Here is a 19,004-nt window from a genome sequence, read left to right as displayed (position 1 = left end):
AAGCCGAAGAAATCGAAATGGGTTGTCGCTGATTTTGGCACAGATGAAGAAATCAGCGATAATTTATGTGGAATCTCGTCGTCGAGGTCGTTTTACTTTAGGACATCAACCAAAATGAAGAGAGGAGATAAGTACAAGACCGAGGAACCGAACATACAAAGCTTCCAGGGAGTTCCCGGTATTCCCAACGATTGGGAAACCGTTATTTGGGCTTGTGTCGCTATCAAGGTTTTAAAACTTTTGGGAATTGAGAACGGTCTCGACCGATACCGATACAGATGTCAATTTCAATCGCTCTGGAATCTGGATCGGACAATTCAACCATTTAAAAATAAATAAATAAATAAATAACTTCTCACCCTTGATCGTTCCGGTTGATTAGCATTGGATTGGTCTATAGACTCTCGACTCTCTCTCGACCAAGGTTTTAAAACTCTGAGAATGGTCTTGGAATCGGTCAAGGACTGAAGGCCAATATCGTTTTAATATCAATTTAAATTTATCTGGATTGGATCATATCGGATAGATTTATTTTTCTTTTTAAAAAAAATCAATTTTTATTATGATTTTACCCTTAGTTTATACATATGTATAGTCAGGATTGAGGATCGATCATGACCGATACTATTCCAATCGGATCAATGTCAACCAATTTAATCTGAGTTTTAAAACCCATGCTCTTGACCGATACGAATTTGATCCAGGAAATTTCACCCATCTCTATCAGATTTTTTGAAACTATGGTAGCTATTATTATTCTACTTTGCATTTAAAAGGTTTGGGAAATATTGTGTACTCTATCTCTGTCTCTGGTACACTTTCTTGCTGTAATAATAGTCAAGTTTGGCTCAAATTAAAAGAAAAAAATAATAATTTTAGGATTTTTTGGCACATGAGTTGATCGTATCAAATCTGTCTCTATGTGACACTTTCTTGCCGCAATAATGGCCAAGTTTGGCTCAAATTAAAAGAAAAAAATAACAATTTTAGGATTTTTTGGCATGAGTGATCGTATCGAATAGATTGGAATCGAAATTTTAATCATGGCGGATTCAATCTAAATTGGCTGATTTCCGATTCTGGAAACCATGGTAACAGCAGATAGTCCAAGTGATTCCCTTCCTTTATGGACTCATCACTTTGACAAGTAAACTCTTTTTGGTAATCATGTTTGAGAATTCACATTAATTAACTTATTTGTTTTTCAAGCACATATGCTCTATTTTTATTGAAGAAAATGTGCGAAGTGTTTCCATCAAATTTATATTTAAATGATTTTTATTTTGATTAATTTATACGATTATAATAGACAATCGTTGTCTTTCGATTTCAACCTAAAAATTGTAAATGACTAGAGACAAAATTGGGCATTCTCTTCGTATAATTGTCATGTCGTGTATTTTGTACCCATGGATTGCTATGCGCTTTTTGCTACTGGGGTGATTCTCTCCGCTTTAATTTTGGTGTGAGACGCTATTGTTTTTTGTCTCCACCTCTGAGCGTGTAATCTCATCTCCGCCTTTGTGCATGTAATTCTTCCCCTTTTCCTCCTTGTGAGTGATTTCTTCATCGAGTCTCTATCATTATCCTTGGTAGTTCTTTAGGCATCGATGGTGAGGACGCCGATGATGATGATGCTAACATCCCTAGCCTCAAGCAGTTTCCATGCATCGTTGGTTTTAGTCCACTGCTTTTCCTTCTGTTCTTTTTTAGATCTGAACCCCAGTTCGTTAAAGAAAACATTTATTATGGTTTTGTTCTTCTCTATAACATGCATCACAAGAAGAATCATTGTTGTGAGGCACCTCACTTTTTGTTGAAAAGCAAGTTCAAATGGGGTTTCTTTCCCTTTCCCATGGAGTACTTCTTCTCATGGTTTTGTTTTCACCAGAGAACCCACTAGTTAAAGATGCAGAAGCTTGGTGATCCTACAACAATCGATTGGGTTAGAGCCCATGGCAGAGCTATCGGTTTTAAACATAGAATCATAGTGAAGAAGGTTCTCCAAGCGACGACTTGTGTGGAATTCCCCCACTTGGAGGTGACATGGAAAGGCAAAGGAGGACTACAGATCTTAGCCCAAGGGCCTCGGTGGGCAGGGCAAGAGGGCTCACAAATAGGGGAGACGGCGATGCCGGAAGACACAATGTTGGTGGAGACAATGGCGGTTATGACCCAACCTTTCTAAATCAGAAAAGATCACGTATTCCACCACGCGGAAATTATGGAACATGGAAACGATACATGAGATCTCCCATCACTCCACTTGGGGTCCTGTATGCCATGTAGCCATTGTAGAAACGCAACCCTAAAACGATGCAGAAGATAATGGAAAAAACAAAACAAACAATGCACACGGATTTTACGAGGTTCGGCAAGGTTGCCTATATCCCCGGTGAGATGAGATCCTGCTTCACTATCAATGGAGAATAGGGTTACAACGTTCGTCCTCACACCTCTCAGTATTGCTTGCATTACAGAGAAAGAAATCCTCACTACAAATATATAGCGAAAAAACCCTAATCCGGATTAAATTACAATTGCCACCTTAATCCGGATTAAACTACAAATATATAGCGGGACCGCTGTCTTGGCTGTCTAGGTGCTGCACTAGTACTCCCTGGATTAAACTACGACGGAATACAAGACATTATACACCAACAACCATGCCCTCTTTTTTATTTCCCCCAAGACATGTTTCATATACTACGTTGTCTTGTAAGTTGTGTTTGTGCATGGGACATGGCATACCTTATCTGTGTGGCCTCTTTTAAAATGGATCTTAGATGTTTGCTGATAGGTTTCCGCAAAATGGCCATTTGGACCATGGTGACGTTGTATCCAAAGAAGATCATTACAAGCTTCAGTCCACATGTAAACTATGATACTCTTTGGCTTTGTACCATTGTGCCAGCTATTTGTCTGGTATGATATGGGTTACAAGGAAGTTTGTCTGGCATGCGTCATAAAAAATAGACTTTATTATCTATATAAACCTGATGCACTGCTCTTTTTCGTCAAGCTGATCACTCTCACACCCCATAATGGTGTGTTCTGTTAGTTGGAATTCCAACTCTTTTTCTAGGGTTATTGGCTTTGTCCATTCCCTACTCCAATTGGTCTCGTCAATGACATATACGACAAGACCATATGTCAATCCTTGGTTTATGAACCTGACTGTGTTCAAAACCTTGTGTAACATATGTCTTTTGTTTCCTTAGCTTTAGCTATTTTGTATTGAAATTTTATGTGTCCCTTCCTTTTTAATTGCATGAAATTCCTGTCTCTAATTCTCTGAGGTCAAACTAAATGAGCTTCAAAACCTGAAGGACTATGTGAATCTATACTGCAGAGCAAGTGGTCAATGCATTAATACAAGGAAGTCAAGTATGTGCTTTAGCCCTAATAAAGCCTCGAGGATTAAAAGGTGGTTCTCGAGAATTTTTAAAATACCATATGGTGATGGTCCCTCTAAATACCTTGGCCTCCCCTTGGAGATAGGTGTGAACAAAGCGGATCTCTTCCATTCCATCAGTGACAAGGCTACGGCTAGAATGCATGGTTGGTCTAAAGCCCTTCTCTCGTGTGCGGGCGTGAGATACTTATTAAGTCGGTGATCCAACCTTCTCAAAACTATGCGGCCAACCACTTCAAACTTCCTCAAGCTCTCCACAATAGGAGCAAAAAGGATATGGCCCATTTCTTCTGGAGAGGTTCAGAGGAATCTAGGAAGATTCCCTGGTTGTCTTGGTCTAAGTTGAGCAAATCTAAAGAAAATGGTGGTCTGGGCTTGAGAGATCCAGCCACTCATAATAAAGCTCTGTTATCTAAGGTGGCTTGGAAGCTATTCTCGGACCCCTCCTCTCTTTGGGCGTGATTTATGAAAGCCATATACTTTCCCCAGTCTAGCTTCCTGGATGCGAGGTTGGGGAACTCTCCCTTTTGGACGTGGCATAGTATGATCAAGGGGAGGAGAGTCATCGAGAAAGGCTTGATATGGAAGTTGGGATTAGGCAACAACATTGACATTTGGAAAGACAATTGGATGCCCTCCCCTCTAGAGTTTAAAATCCAGCATGCTCCTCCTCCTCGTTGCTCGATTCAGTTTGTCTCGGAATTGATCTGCCCGGAGAACCGAACTTGGAACAATGATATGCCTGATACTTAGTTCCATTGGACTGATGCAAAAGCTATTAGACTTATGCAGGTTCCTATATTCCCTATTGAGGACCGACTTATTTGGGGTGCAACCAAAAATGGGACCTTCTCCGTCAAGACTTTCTACCATATGCTCTGTTCTATCCAATCTAGAGCTTTGAAGGAGAAGCCTTTGTCCTCAAGAGTTAGTAGCTGGGAGTCCACATCTTCTAAAGTTTGGTGTAGAATCTGGAATTCCAGGTCTCTTCCGAAAATTAAATCATTCCTATGGAGGGCGTGTGCTTCCGGCTTAGCTACTGGTGAAATTTGCTATTAGAGGTATGAATCTTAAGCACCATTGTCAACGATGTGGAGAAGCTCTAGAGTCACCGTCTCATATTATTCTTACATGTCCATTCGCCAAGGCGGTTTGGTTTGGATCATCTCTCTCTTTTGACTTCCCTCTAATGAAGATAGGTCGCTGCAACAATGGATTAGTAGCTGCAAGCATCTCAATCAGCTGGGGAAAAAGGAGGCTAGGAAGGTGATTACCTATATGAACTTTATTGCTTAGAATTTATATGATACCCTACTTTCTAAACCCGGTCTAATTAACCGCATTGAATTGCTTTGATCATATAGGGGCTGAATTGGAGAGAACCGACACAGGTACCATATGGAATATGGTAGCAAGGGTGACCTTGAACTCAGGTTGGCCTGACATGACTGAGCGGGTACTAAGTGTAATATATGCACCCATGCCTTGCACTTGCACGCACCACGATGCCATGTATAAAAAGTAAAGGTACTTACTAGTATTTGTGGGTGTCAACGTAATCTAATATTATGTGGGAGTTTATTCTCATTGAAGCCCACATGAGATTTAGCCCACCTAAGATGTACCCACCTGAGATATACCCAACTAAGATGTACCCACCTGAGATGTATCCACCTGAGATATACCCACCTGAGATTTAGCCTACCTGAGATAGTCCACCTGAGATTTAGCTCACCTGAGATAGCCCACCTAAGATTTAGTCCACCTGAGATGTACCCATCTGAGATATATCCACCTGAGATGTACCCACCTGAGATTTAGCCCACCTGAGATTTAACGCACCTGAGATTTAGAAGATATTTTGGGGGCTCAGGTATAAAAGGGGAGACATTAATTGTGTTTTCCCTCATTAATGTTAGTTGGTCGGTGGGCGAGTAAAGAAGAGAGAGAAAGAAGAAGAAAGGAAAAGAGGAAGAAGAAGGGAAAGTTGACTGTAGAGCTTCACTGGAGCTGGGTCTTAGTATTTTGAGCCCAGATTTATGATCAGTTCACTGAGATCTTCGATTTGAGGTAGGTATTGCACACATTCCAAGGATTCTTAGGAAAACCCCATCCTTAAACCCTCTTTTTGATTTTTGGGAAAGAACTCATTTGGATCTTGCTAATCCTACTTGGATAATCAAATATAAGGTCTAATGGAAGGTGTGTATAATGATTTTGAAGGATTTAAAAGGAGTGTTGGTGAAGATCTAGAGTATTTGGAGGTTCTGGAGCAAAAGATATGAAATTTGGGGTTTTATTGGTGTTCTTGAAAAAGAGGTAAGAATCTTCATTTTCTTTTGATTTGATCTTAAATCTAGGTTGAGGGTACGTGATTGGACCTTAGACAAGTGATTTGAGTCACCGGATCTTCTCCAAACAAGTTCCCTAAGTCAGAGAAACGTAAAAAATGATGTTGAAAATTTTTTGTTCAAAGACTAGGGGATGTTTTTACCCCACCTGTCTTCTGGTTTTAGGCCACCTAAGTTCCCAGAACTCAGTTTCTAGGCTCTGGAGTAACCGACGGGTTGAAACCGATAGGCTACATAACCCACCAGTCTTCTAGTTTTATCCCACCTGAGTTTCCAGAACTCAGTTTCTAGGCTCTTGAGCAACCGGCAGGCTGAAACCGGTAGGCTACATAGCCCACTAGTCATTGGCTGTAGCCCACCTGTCTTTTTAGAATTCCCAGAATTTGTCCAAATTTGATGGGTAACCCCCATTTATGATTCTAAACCCGATTGTATTGTTCAAACATGATAATTTTGACTCCAAAATAGTGAAATGATAAACCATTATGTTTATAATAGGTTACACTCAATATCCGCGTACTCACACATCGGATCTTTTTCGTACCGGGTACAAGCACCGTGTACATATACAAATAAGTGTGGAGTGGACTCTGATTTAAATTCAAAATGTTATGTATCATTGAACATGTGTTAGTCTATCCATGTCATCATATTACTATGTGCAAGGATTAAAGTATCGGTATCGATCGCCGTATCGATCGACCAAAATTAAGATACGTATCAAAGGATATCGTATCGTGTCGGAGATACGCTAAGATACGCACATAAATGGATATGAAACACTTTTTAAACACTTTTGCATTAAAAATTTGTTAAAAAAGCTATTGATAACATATATTATGCATAAACACTAAATTGAGGGTATCGCACTAAGAATTCAAAGTTTGTAGTTGTCTCATAAATGTAAAATCCTTGTTCCCAACTTTCATTTCCACTTTAGTTAGAGAAAAATATGATTGGCAGTAATTTTGGAATAAAAACCCCTCAAAAAATCGTGTTTTCTGAAAAAATACCCATCTTGGCCACTATATGACCGTAGTGCACTGTATCGGTACATACCGATACTCACCGATACGTACTGATACTCATTGATAAGTACAAATACTCACTGATACATACTGAAACGTATATTTCACCTCGATTTTATATTTTTCATAGAGTATCAGTACGTATCGATAGCGTATTGGTGCATATCAGTATATATCATAGGATATATATCGATACGAAAGGATTTTAAAAATTTCATATATCGCATTGGTGTGTATCGTATCGATCGGCTAAATTTAAGATACGTATCGAAGGGTATCGTATCGGTATTGGAGATACTTTAAACCATGACTGTGTGTAGACTAGACATCACGTATACCATATCACGCATTATATGTGCATTTACATAACATGATATGCTTTGCTTTATAATGAATATCTTTTATGTCTTGATATATGTGATGGAAGAATTTTATTTGGACATGACGTATATGCTAAATTAGATGCCGTAGTCGGCTTGAAAACGAGTGCATGATGGCTCGTGGTATGGGACGCGACGCCATTGTGTAATCGTACTATGCTTATGTAGAGGCATGTGGTCAGGATGTGATTTACCCTTATGCTACGACCCTTTCCAATAGGGGTTTACATGTTGGGGATCATTGGGGGGAAGCATTGGGTTGTTGTTGTCGAACTCCTGCAGTGGTTAGAATTACGCACGACTGATCACTAGGACAATCGGTAACCCCGGTGGTATATTCAGATGGCCGATCGTACTGTTTTTATTTTGGGTGGAGTCACCCATTTATTTTCTATCATTTAAATTTATCGGGAGTCAGCTTGTAGTTTAAATTTTGGTACCAACGGTGGGCCTTCTCCGATAACCCCATGGACGTATCGCGGGATAAGGTTCACAACTCGTACCTGGGGCATACGTGCACTGTGGTTGTGAGTAGCATATAACCTATGACCTAGTAATGTTGTTAGGCTAATAGGGTTAAAATGAATTATATATAGGAATAAGGTTAAATGAATTATATATAGGCGCATTTGTTTGGTAATTGTTTGTGTGCTTTTCCTTGTGTGGTCTTCCTTTCCACTTATTGGGCTAATGAGCTCATCTCACATGCACAACTCTTTTTAGGTGATTTTGTAAGTTACCCGCCTGGTGATCAGGAGCCGGGCCCCACCGTGAAGTTTTCATCTGAGGACTGGTGAGTCTCTGATGAGTTCGAGCACAATGCCGATTGTACGTACGAGGATTGTGCTGCATAGTAGCTGTGACTCCTAAGTGATTCTTTTTTTTTTTATTCTTTTTGTTGAACTCCCTTTTGTTACTTGATGCTTAAATTGTTATATTTTTGTATATATATCATGCCTTCATGCCCAAATATATGTAACTTTTATAACTCAATTTGGATATCAAGTATTTGGGAAACAATTACAGGTATTATTATGAATAGGTTTTCTGTTGAAAATATAGGTCTTATCTTAGTTTAGTAGATGTATGCTATATTGCAGTTACTGCATTGTTGATTCTGGTAGGTTTATGAGTTAATCGATGTTAACTCGATCACCGACTCGGCTTTGTACGAGAGGGGTGTGACAATGGCGGTATCAGAGCGTGATGCTCTGCCTGCTTTCAGCATACTGCTTAGACCCCATAAAAACTATCATAGGTCTAGGGTGGGTGAAGATAAAAAACCTTATAAAAAGTTAAAAAGCCTTAAATTAAATGTAAAAAAAATTGTAATCCTTGCATTCATGGCATGCATGCATTAATAGTATGAATCCTGGTTAACTATTTGAAATTATCATAATTGAATTTACTTGGTAGTGGAAATTTTAACAAAATTTCTGTAGCATAACGACGTAAATTGAGAAAACCAAAAACTTTCAAACGTAAAACCTGATAGACAACAAGAATAATAAGATAATAACATATGGAGGCCATGTCGGTGACCATCAAACCAACACAGTTTAATATAAGCAAACCATTCATAAATTTACAATTATTATCAAGATCACAATTCAAACTTTAAGTACACCAATGAAACAAATTACAAAATGAATGACAGATGCTATCATTTCTTAAAGTTATGCTAGTTCGATCACATAAATAAAGTAGGAAAGTCAACTATGAAATCCAAAATAGTCAAGACTGTCAAATAAAGCTGAAAAGAGACAAGTAGAATGACAAGTAAAGAGTCAAAATGGGGTAATAGGCCACTGGCCTAAAACACTAGTCAGAGTTGGAGTCGTCACTAGACACATCGAAAGGCTCTCCCAAGTGAACCCGAGAGTCGATGCCGAGACGCGTGTCCCAATGAGTGAATTGATCATAGAGGCACACCACTCTCCTCTGTAAACGACGGACATCCACGGAGATCACCCTAGAAGAATGGTATATATCCCAGGTGAGTCGCTGAAACTTAGACTCCATCTCTCCAAACTGCCTCCATATCTGGAGCTCTCTACTGGTGTTCTCCTCCACTCTCCTGTGAAGCTCCTGCTCCCTGGCTGCACTCTCTCCAAACTAACCTCTAAGCACAGCCTGACTCTCTCTCAGGGACCTCAATTCTGATAGGATATCCTATAGGATAGATGCCTCTCCAGTAGGTGGCGGAGCTGAAGTTTGTGTGCCAGAAGCACTAGGCATGTCCGGGTCACTAGCTCTAGCTGATCTAGAATTGCCAGCTCCAAGGAAAGCGAGATCTACTGCCCTAGTATCCAAAGGCACCTCCTCCAAAACCTCCTCTTCTCTGATCTCCTTCTGGTACGAGAAGTGACTCCCGTCATCTCTAGTACACTCATCCTCATCCATGGACACACCCTCCTCCTGCTCCTCAGCTGCTTGAGGCTCTACCATCAAGGCACGTATGTTCATCTGCCTTAAGTTTCTTATAGAGAACTTGTCCCTCGGGACTGATCCCTCCTCAGAAAGGTCGACTGTGACATGCTCGAAGACTCAAGTAAGAGCTCTACCATATGGTAGGCTGGCATCCTCGGGATGTAAGGCATGGTGATGCATCGACCTTAGCATGAAGTAGGGGAGGCATAGTCTAGGTACATTTCCCTCAAGGGCAGATAGCAGACAAACAGCTAGGCAGGTGGGCATGAAACCTACTCGATTTTGGTGACCACTCCTAGAAGCTAGGTTGAACTGCACTAACCTAGCAAATACCCTACCCTCAGGAGAAAAGTCCAACTCGGATGCAGGCCTCGCTGGTGAACCACTAATCACCTCTTAGATGTGCTCCTACATGTCCCGGCTCATCAATGGGCCTATGCCTCTGGTCCTGGGAGGACTGTAGTAGTGGATGCCCTCTGAGGAGATACCCATAATCTCTGCCAATCTATCTGCGATAAGGATGATCTCTACACCCTTCACCATACAAACTATGGTGAACTCCCCCTCCTCCTCTGTGGCCTCCAGGTTGTAGTAGAACCTCCTCACCAAACGCTTGTAGCATGGCTAGTCAATGTTGATCATGGACTCCCAACCAAGGGCAGAAAACCTCTCCAAGGGGTGAATGCGAGAAAAATACTCCACAATCACCTACTTTTCTAATATCACTGATAGTGAATGGAAGGTACTCCATAATGACGCAGCTCTCGCTTTGTGGAAGACCATCTCATTATAGTTGGATGAGTCCTCCCATTCCTTAGATTGTGATGAGGCTGAAGAATTAGACCCCACCTCTCTCTTTCTAGCCTTGGAAGTTTTTCTCTTCCTTGATGGCTCTACGAATTCCTTACCTCTTCTTGGTGGCAACCTGAAATTTCAAAGAAGAGAATAAGTACATAAAGTAAAATACGAAGTCAAGTATAAGGAGTATAAATTCGAAACAGATAGTAGAAAGGGAATCAAAGAGATGAATAAAATGAGCTATAACAGCATGTGGCAAAAAATTTTTAGGAAAGGTGATCTAAGCTGGTATTTTACAAATCATTAAACCGGGTACCTAAACTGGCTAAGTGAAAATACATGGATATGAAAGATTATGGTGATGGAAATCATCAAGCAAACACAGGAGATGCAAAGTGATGAACGAGATAAGGCATGTATGAGATATACAATGGCCCAAGTGAGATGTGGTTTTGATGCGTGAATAGTCCAAGAATGTATACAATGAATAGATCATTTCAAGAGAACACGAGATACCATACTAGATTAAACAAGAGGTAGCATATCCCTATTTGTGTTTAGAATAAGAAATTGAAGGATCCCAAATAAGTATACCAACCAAGTAGAGAAATTCAAATTTTGAGAATCTATCCAAATGGAAGGTTTACATTCAAAGAAAACAATTAATGATGATTCTAATATGCTTGAAGATTAATGATTCAAATGTAAACAAAGAATTCAATGTATGGCTAGGTATAAACTTTCCTAATGTTGCTGCCCTCTCTGTTTAGGCAAATTATATAAGGATTTTAGGGCTATCATACCATCCAAATTGGGGTAAGTGGCAAAGGAATGGTTATTGAACACAAGAGAAGCCTAACATTGCAATGAGAATAAGGGAAACTCATAATGTGGATGCTAAGTTAACACAGATAAGAGAAAGGCACAACATAATCCCCAAAATCACTGTTTAGGGCATAAAAGGGGAGAAAATCTCTCCAATGTTCCATTTCAATGATCAAAATAATTGGAAACTTAAAGCTAAGCTCTACAATAGCATATGAATCGTTTTCCATGAAGAGAATCAAAGGAAAAACCAAAGCCCCAACCCTATTGGCGATTTTTCCATATAAAAGAGAGAAAACCTAGAAATTTTGAGAAGTAAAAGGGTTAGGAACTTACCTTGAAGATGGAGTGGTAAAGAAGGCAAACTTGAGCGGATCATTGCATCGATTTGGTGAGTCGAGTCGTGAGGAATTGCCCAAGGATTGCCTAAAATTGCTTGAGTTCGTATGAGAGGGAAGGAGATAAAAATAGCCAGAAAAACATTGTTTAAAACCCCTTTAATCACAGCCTCGGGTAACTCCGGCGGGCTGAAACCGACGGGGTTCAGCCAGCCAAGCCCGTTGGTCTTTAGCCCGTCGGTTTTGGTAGTAAAGACCTGACTCCACCAGTGGGTCCTACATGGCCTACATTGGTGGGTTTAATGGCCATTTTTGAAAAACTATGAGTTTATATGTGAGATTTGGGCCGATACTTATAATGAAATACAAATTTGGAGTTAAATTGTTATGTACACGTTTCTTCGATTGTTTTGGGATGGAAATGCACGAAGTTGCGAGCTAAGCTTCGAATAATTGTGTAATAAGTGATAATACTAACATATACGAAATTTTTATGCAAATCAGGTACACTAGCGATGGTATGTACTAGATCTGAGGTTGTCACACAGGGTACACCTCAAGGTACTTGTCCTGTTGGTAGGCCACCAATCAATAGGAGGCCCCAACCTACGGGGCAAACATCTAACCCACAACCTCAAGAGACAATTGATCAAAATGTGGCTCATGAGGATCCACCCATGGCTACACTTCCTAATCCTCCACTGGTACTTACCTCCGATGATGTTGAGAACTTGATTCAACAATCGAATCAGAATCTCCATTAGCAAATTCTCCAACAATAGCAGGCATTTATGACTGCACTACCAGGTTATCCTCCTCGGGTAAATATTCCATAAGGTCCAACTAGAGGGCCTAGTGTTGGGGCACAGGTTAGAGGTACACCACCCATACTACCTTAAGGTACACCTCCATATATGATGCCACCTCCTTACCTGTACCATCCGGCGTATGCACCATTTTTTCAGCTAGTGGGCCATACCACAAGAGTGGTGGAGTCATTCAAAAGGAACCTACCACCTACATTCACTAAGGTGGGTAGTGACCCTTTGGAATTGGATCGATGGATCCAAGAGATTGAGAAGATATTTGAAGTGATTGAGTGCACCGATGCTCAAAGGATTATTTGTGCGGGGTTACAGTTTAAGAATGATGCCAACTCCTGGTGGCAAGCGTCAAAAGTCATATTGTTTGCTACAGACCTGGAACCCACATGGGAACAATTCAAGGAGTTGTTCTTAGCAAACTACTACCCTCGTAGTTTTAGAGACCATAAGGAAGCGGAGTTCTAGGCCTTGACTCAAGGAACCAAGTCTGTCCTTGAGTATCAACAACAATTTGAGGCTCTATTCTACTTTGCACCCCCTCACATGAAGTCAGTTGAAGAAAAGGACAAGGAATTTTTGAAAGGATTGAAGGTATCCATTGGCACGATACTTGAGGCATTAGATCTCACCGACTATGCCTTGATTGTAGAAAAGGCTAAAACCATAGAAGACAAGATGAAAAGTGAATCATCCTTTACACTTGGAGTATAGAAGAGAGTGAACCCTTATGTGGATTCGGGTGGCCCGAGTAAGAATTTTCATGGATCATACATATTTGATCCTTCATACAGGCAGCCCTACAAGCCATCAGGTTATCCTCCTCGACCCGTTAGTGGGTCAGGTACTACATCTTTTTGCCCGAATATCAGTACGACACCCATAGCTACTAGGACACCTCGCCCTCCACTTGCTGTAGGTTAGGCTCAGAGAGTTCCCGCTTCGGTTCCAGCCTTGTAGAACTATTGTTTTAATTGCCATTCATATGGGCATTTTGTTAAAGATTGTCTTGCCCGACCAGTCGTACCAGCCAATCAGCCTTCTGGGTACATACCTGCTTTGACTCAAGGGAGTCAACCACAAGGAAGGATGTATGCTTTATCAGCTGAGGAAGCTAAAGCTAGCACAGAAGTGATATTAGGTATGATTTAAATTGAGAATTACTTTTTGGTAAATATTGATGACATGCTATACTTATGTGCATTGCTGTATTAGGTGTTCTACCTGTATCAGGTATATCGGCATATGTTTTGTTTGATTCAGGGGAGTCACATTCGTTTACATCAAAGAGATTTGCTAAAAAACTTGACATGGCACCTAAGATATTAGAGCTTAAAATGATAGTACACCTACAGGCAAAATTTCACAGCTGAAGGAAGTATATGGGCCATGCACCATTGAGATCAGTGGAAAGCAGTTAGATGCCAACTCATCAAGTTCAACATGCAAAACTTTGATGTTATACTAGGCATGGATTGGTTATCAGCACATCGAGCAAGCGTGGGGTGTGCTGAGAAACAGATTAAGGTGATTGATAATGAAGGGAAGGAACTAATATACTAAGCGGATGTGATAAAGTGGGCTAAGAAGGTCCTCATCTTTGCTCTACAGGCGGTAAAGTTGTTAAAAAATGGATGTCAGGGGTACCTCACATTGGTGATTTATTTAAATGCAAAGGTCACACCTCTAGAGGAAGTAGTTGTAGTTAAAGAGTTCCCAGATGTCTTTCTAGATGATTTGACTCAGCGACCACTTGATAGAGAGTTGGAATTTGCTATAGATTTGATTCCTGAAGCTGCCCCGATGTCCAAGGCTCTGTACAGAATGGCACCAGCAGAACTAAAAGAATTGCAAGTACAGTTGCAAGATCTGTTGAATAAGGATTTATATGCCTAAGTGTATCACCTTGGGGTGCTCCAGTGTTGTTTGTTAAGAAGAAAGATGAAAGTTTGTGTATGTGCATTGATTACCGGGAGTTGAACAAGTTAACTATCAAGAACCAGTATTCATTGCCACGCATTGATGATATGTTTGATCAACTACAAGGTGCTAGGGTATTTTCAAAGATTGACCTCAGATCCAAGTATTATCAACTCAATATAAAGAATAGTGATATACCAAAGACAACCTTTAGAACTCGGTACAGTCATTATGAGTTCTTAGTGTTGTCTTTCGGGTTGACTAATGCACCAGCAACTTTCATGGATTTGATGAACCGAGTGTTTCACAATGTTCTTAACAAGTGGGTCATTGTTTTCATTGATGATATCTTAATTTACTCGAAGTCAGAAGAAGACCATTTAAAACACTTGAGGATGGTACTACAGAGACTGAGAGAGCAATAGTTATATGCAAAATTCAGCAAGTGTGAATTTTGGCTCAAACAGGTTGGATTTTTAGGACACTTGGTGTCTGAAAATGGAATCGAAGTGGATCTAGATAAGTTGAAAGCTGTAGTAGACTGGGAGGTACCCAAGAGTGTAACATAAATTAGAAGGTTCTTGGGTTTGGCAGGTTACTATAGACGCGTCATCGAGAACTTTTCTCGAATTTTAGCACTGATGACCAAGCTGACTAGGAAGGGTATAAAGTTTGATTAGTCAAAGGAGTGTGAAGAAAGTTTTCAAGAGCTGAAGAAGCGACTAGTGTCAGCACCAGTGTTGACTATTCCTGAATGCACAAGAGGAATGACAGTGTATATCGATGCTTCTAAAGTCGGATTGGGCTGTGTACTTATGCAACAGGGTAAGGTCGTAGCATATGCATCTAGACAATTGAAGGACTATAAAAAAAACTACCCTACTCATGACTTAGAGCTAACAACGGTCGTTTTTGCCTTAAAGATTTGGCATCACTACTTGTATAGTGAAAAGTGCAAAATATACAGTGACCACAAAAGTCTTAAGTAGTTGACTATGTCCTTGGTGGTTCTACAGGTACACTCTTCCATCAAGGAAGAAATCATAATGAAACAACCTTTGGATCCTGAGTTACAACGAATCAGAGAGAAGATTCAAGAGCAAACAATGAATGACCCTAGATTTACATTAGCCAATGATGGGGCACTGTTGTTTCAGGGCATATTATGTGTACCCTACGACGAAGTAATACAAGACAAAATAATAAAGGAAGCACACAGTTCGAAGTACTCTCTTCACCCTGAAAGTACCAAGATGTACAAAGACCTAAAGCAACACTACTAGTGGCCAGCAATGAAGTCCACAATAGCTTTTTATGTGTCAACTTGTCTTGCATGTCAGAAAGTCAAAGCTAAATGGCACCGACCTTTTAGCACTCTTCAACCTCTCCCAGTACCTGAATAGAAATGGGATAACATTACAATAGACTTTGTTACCGGACTACCACGTACACCCAAGGGAATGGATGCAATATGGGTAGTGGTTGACAGACTTATTAAGACAACTCACTTTATTCCGATCAGGACCACTTACACCATGGATAAGCTAGCACAACTTTATATGGATAATGTTGTACGCTTATATGGTGTACCAGTATTGTATCAGATAGAGACCCGAGGTTTACCTCCAAATTCTGGAAAAGCTTCTAGCAAGCCTTGGGATCACAATTGAATCTGAGTACGGCTTTCCATCCACAAATAGACGGACAGTCTGAGCGGATAATACAGATATTAGAAGACATGCTCTGAGCCTGAGCTATGGAAATAAGTGGCAGTTGGGAGGAATATATACCTCTTATGGAGTTTGCTTACAACAACAGCTACCAAACTACAATTGAGATGGCTCCATATGAAGCATTGTATAGTAGAAAGTGCATAACTCCTCTATACTGGGACGAAGTGGGTGAACGTCGAATGCTTGGACCAAAAATGATTTAGATGACATGTGATAAAGTCAAGTTCATTAGAGAAAGAATTAAAGCAGCCCAATCATGTCAAAAGAGCTATACAGATAGCCGTAGGATGGAAATAGAATTCTAAGAGGGAGAGAAAGTGTTTCTCAAAATATCTCCTACCAAAGGCTTGAGTAGATTTCACAAGAAAGGTAAGTTAAATCCGAGATGTATTGGGCCATTTGAGATTTTGAAGCCAGCTAGAGCAGTAGCATATATGTTACATTATCACATTCCCTCAGTAGTGTTCACAATGTCTTCTATGTATCTATGTTGAAGTAGTACGTTCATGATCCATCCCATGTATTACCTGTGGAACCAGAATACTTAGAAGCTGAAATGACATATAAAGAACATCCGGTTGAGATCTTAGACCAGAAGATGAAAACTCTCCTCAACCGCTCTATCGTTTTTGTGAGATTCGGTGGGCCAACCACCTGATCGAAGAGGCATCTTGGGAGAAAGAGGATGATATTCAAACCTTGTATCCTCATCTTTTCGGACAACCAGGTACTATAATTTTGGGGACGAAATTTTTAAAAAGGGGGGGTAATGTGATACCCTACTTTCTAAACGCGGTCTAATTAACTGCATTGACTTGGTTTGATCATATAGGGGCTAAACCGGAGAGAACCGACACAGGTACCATATGGAATATGATAGCAAATGTGACCTTGAACTCGGGTTGGCCTGACATGACCGAGCGGGTACCATGTGTAATATGTGCAACCAAGCCTTGCACTTGCACGTACCACGAGGCCATGTACAAAAAATAAAGATACATACTAGTATTTGTGGGTGCCAACATAATCTAATATTATGTAGGAGTTTATTCCCATTGAAGTCCACTTGAGATTTAACCCACCTGAGATTTAGTCCACCTGAGATTTAACCCACCTGAGATTTAGCCCCCCTGAGATAGCTCATCTGAGATTTAGAAGATATTTTAAGGGTCCAGGTATATAAGTGGAGACATTAATTGTCTTTCCCTCATTAATGTTAGTTGGTCGGTGGGAGAGTAAAGAAGAGAGAGAAAGAAGAAGAAAGGAAAAGAGGAAGAAGAAGAAAGAAGAAGAAAGGAAAAGAGGAAGAAGAAGAAAGAAGAAGAAGGGAAAATTAATCGTAGAGCTTCACCGGAGTTGGGTCTTGGTATTTTGAGCCCGGATTTATGATCGACTCACCGAGGTCTTCGATTTGAGGTAGGTATTACACACATTCCAAGGATTCTTAGGAAAACCCCATCCTTAAACCCTACTTTTGATTTTTGGGAAAGAACTCACTTGGTTCTTACTAATCCTACTTAGATAATCAAATTTACGGTCTAATGGAAGGTGTGTATAATGATTTTGAAAGATTTAAAAGGAATGTTAGTGAAGATCTAGAGTATTTGGATGTTCTTGAGCAAAAGAAGTGAAATTTGGAGTTTCATTGGTGTTCTTGAAAAAGAGGTAAGAATCTTCATTTTCTTTTGATTTGATCTTAGATCTAGGTTGAGAGTACGTGATTGGACCTTAGACAAGTGATTTGAGTCGTTGGATCATCCCTAAACAAGTTCTTCAAGCCGGAGGAAAGTCTAGAATGATGTTGAAAAAATTTCGTTCAAAGACTGGGGGGTATTTTTACCCCACCTGTCTTCTGGTTTTAGCCCATCTGAGTTCCCAGAACTCAATTTCTAGGCTCTGGAGTAACCGGCAGGCTACATAGCCCACCGGTCTTTGGCTCTAGCTCACCTGTCTTTGGCTCTAGCCCACCTGTCTTTGCAGAATTCCCAGAATTGGTCCAAATTTGATGGGTAACCCCTATTTATGATTCTAAACTCGATTTTAGTGTTCAAACATGATGATTTTAACCCCAATATAAGCATATCCACACATCAGATCTTTTTTGTACTGAGTACAAGCACCGTGTATATATACAAGTAAGTGGAGAGTGGAGTCTGATTTAAATTCAAAATGTTATGCATTATTTAACATATATTAGTCTAGCCATGTCATTATATTACTGTGTGTAGACTAGACATCACATATGCCATATCACGCATTGTATGTGCATTTACATCACATATGCTTTGCTTTATGATGAATATCCTTTATGTCTTGATGTATGTGGTGGAAGAATTTCATTTGGGCATGACGTATATACTAGATTAGATGCCGTAGTCAGCTTGGAAATTAGTGCATTGTGGCTCGTGGTATGGGACGCAGCGCTACTGTGTAATCATACTATGTTCATGTAGATGCATGTGGTTAGGATGTGATTTACCCTTGTGCTACAACCCTTCCCAACACGGGTTTACGTGTTGGTGGATCATTGGGGGAAAGCATCTGGTTGCGGTTGTCAAACTCCTGCAGCAGTTAGAAGTATGCACAACTAATATTTATTTCCATAGGTTCACTTGTAGAACTTTTTGCCAACACTTTCTTAAAATAAATGTATTTTCATGTTGAAATATGGTATCCTCTTGAGGTTATCAAATCTACTGAATGCACCCACCATGAATTCTGCTAAGCATCTATTCAATCAGATAATGGAAGACAACATCTAACCTTTGTTTCCAGGGCCAATCAATTGAGGTGGATTGCCTCTCCAAAAGGCATGATGAAAATAAATTGTGATGGTTCCTTTCCTTCATATGGTAACAAGGGAGATATTGGATTTTTATTTCGAGATCTCCATAGATCTTTGATCCAAGTCGTTTTTGAATTGTCGGTGCTTCAATTTGCTTCTTGGTTTTGGGGGGGGGGGGGG

General features: G+C 40.2%; 1 long non-coding RNA gene across 1 annotated transcript in view; it reads left to right on the top strand.

The window, feature by feature from the left end:
• Positions 1-4,788: 4,788 nt before the first annotated feature.
• LOC122075469 overlaps positions 4,789-19,004 on the top strand; it is a 21,476-nt gene continuing 7,260 nt past the window's right edge. The window contains exon 1 of the long non-coding RNA XR_006139263.1: positions 4,789-4,942. This is a non-coding gene — a long non-coding RNA (uncharacterized LOC122075469). The remainder of the gene's footprint in view (positions 4,943-19,004) is intronic.

The sequence above is a fragment of the Macadamia integrifolia genome, chromosome 4 (assembly GCF_013358625.1).
Source record: "Macadamia integrifolia cultivar HAES 741 chromosome 4, SCU_Mint_v3, whole genome shotgun sequence".
NCBI classification, from domain to species: Eukaryota; Viridiplantae; Streptophyta; class Magnoliopsida; order Proteales; family Proteaceae; genus Macadamia; species Macadamia integrifolia.
This window is presented reverse-complemented; position numbering and strand designations above follow the sequence as displayed.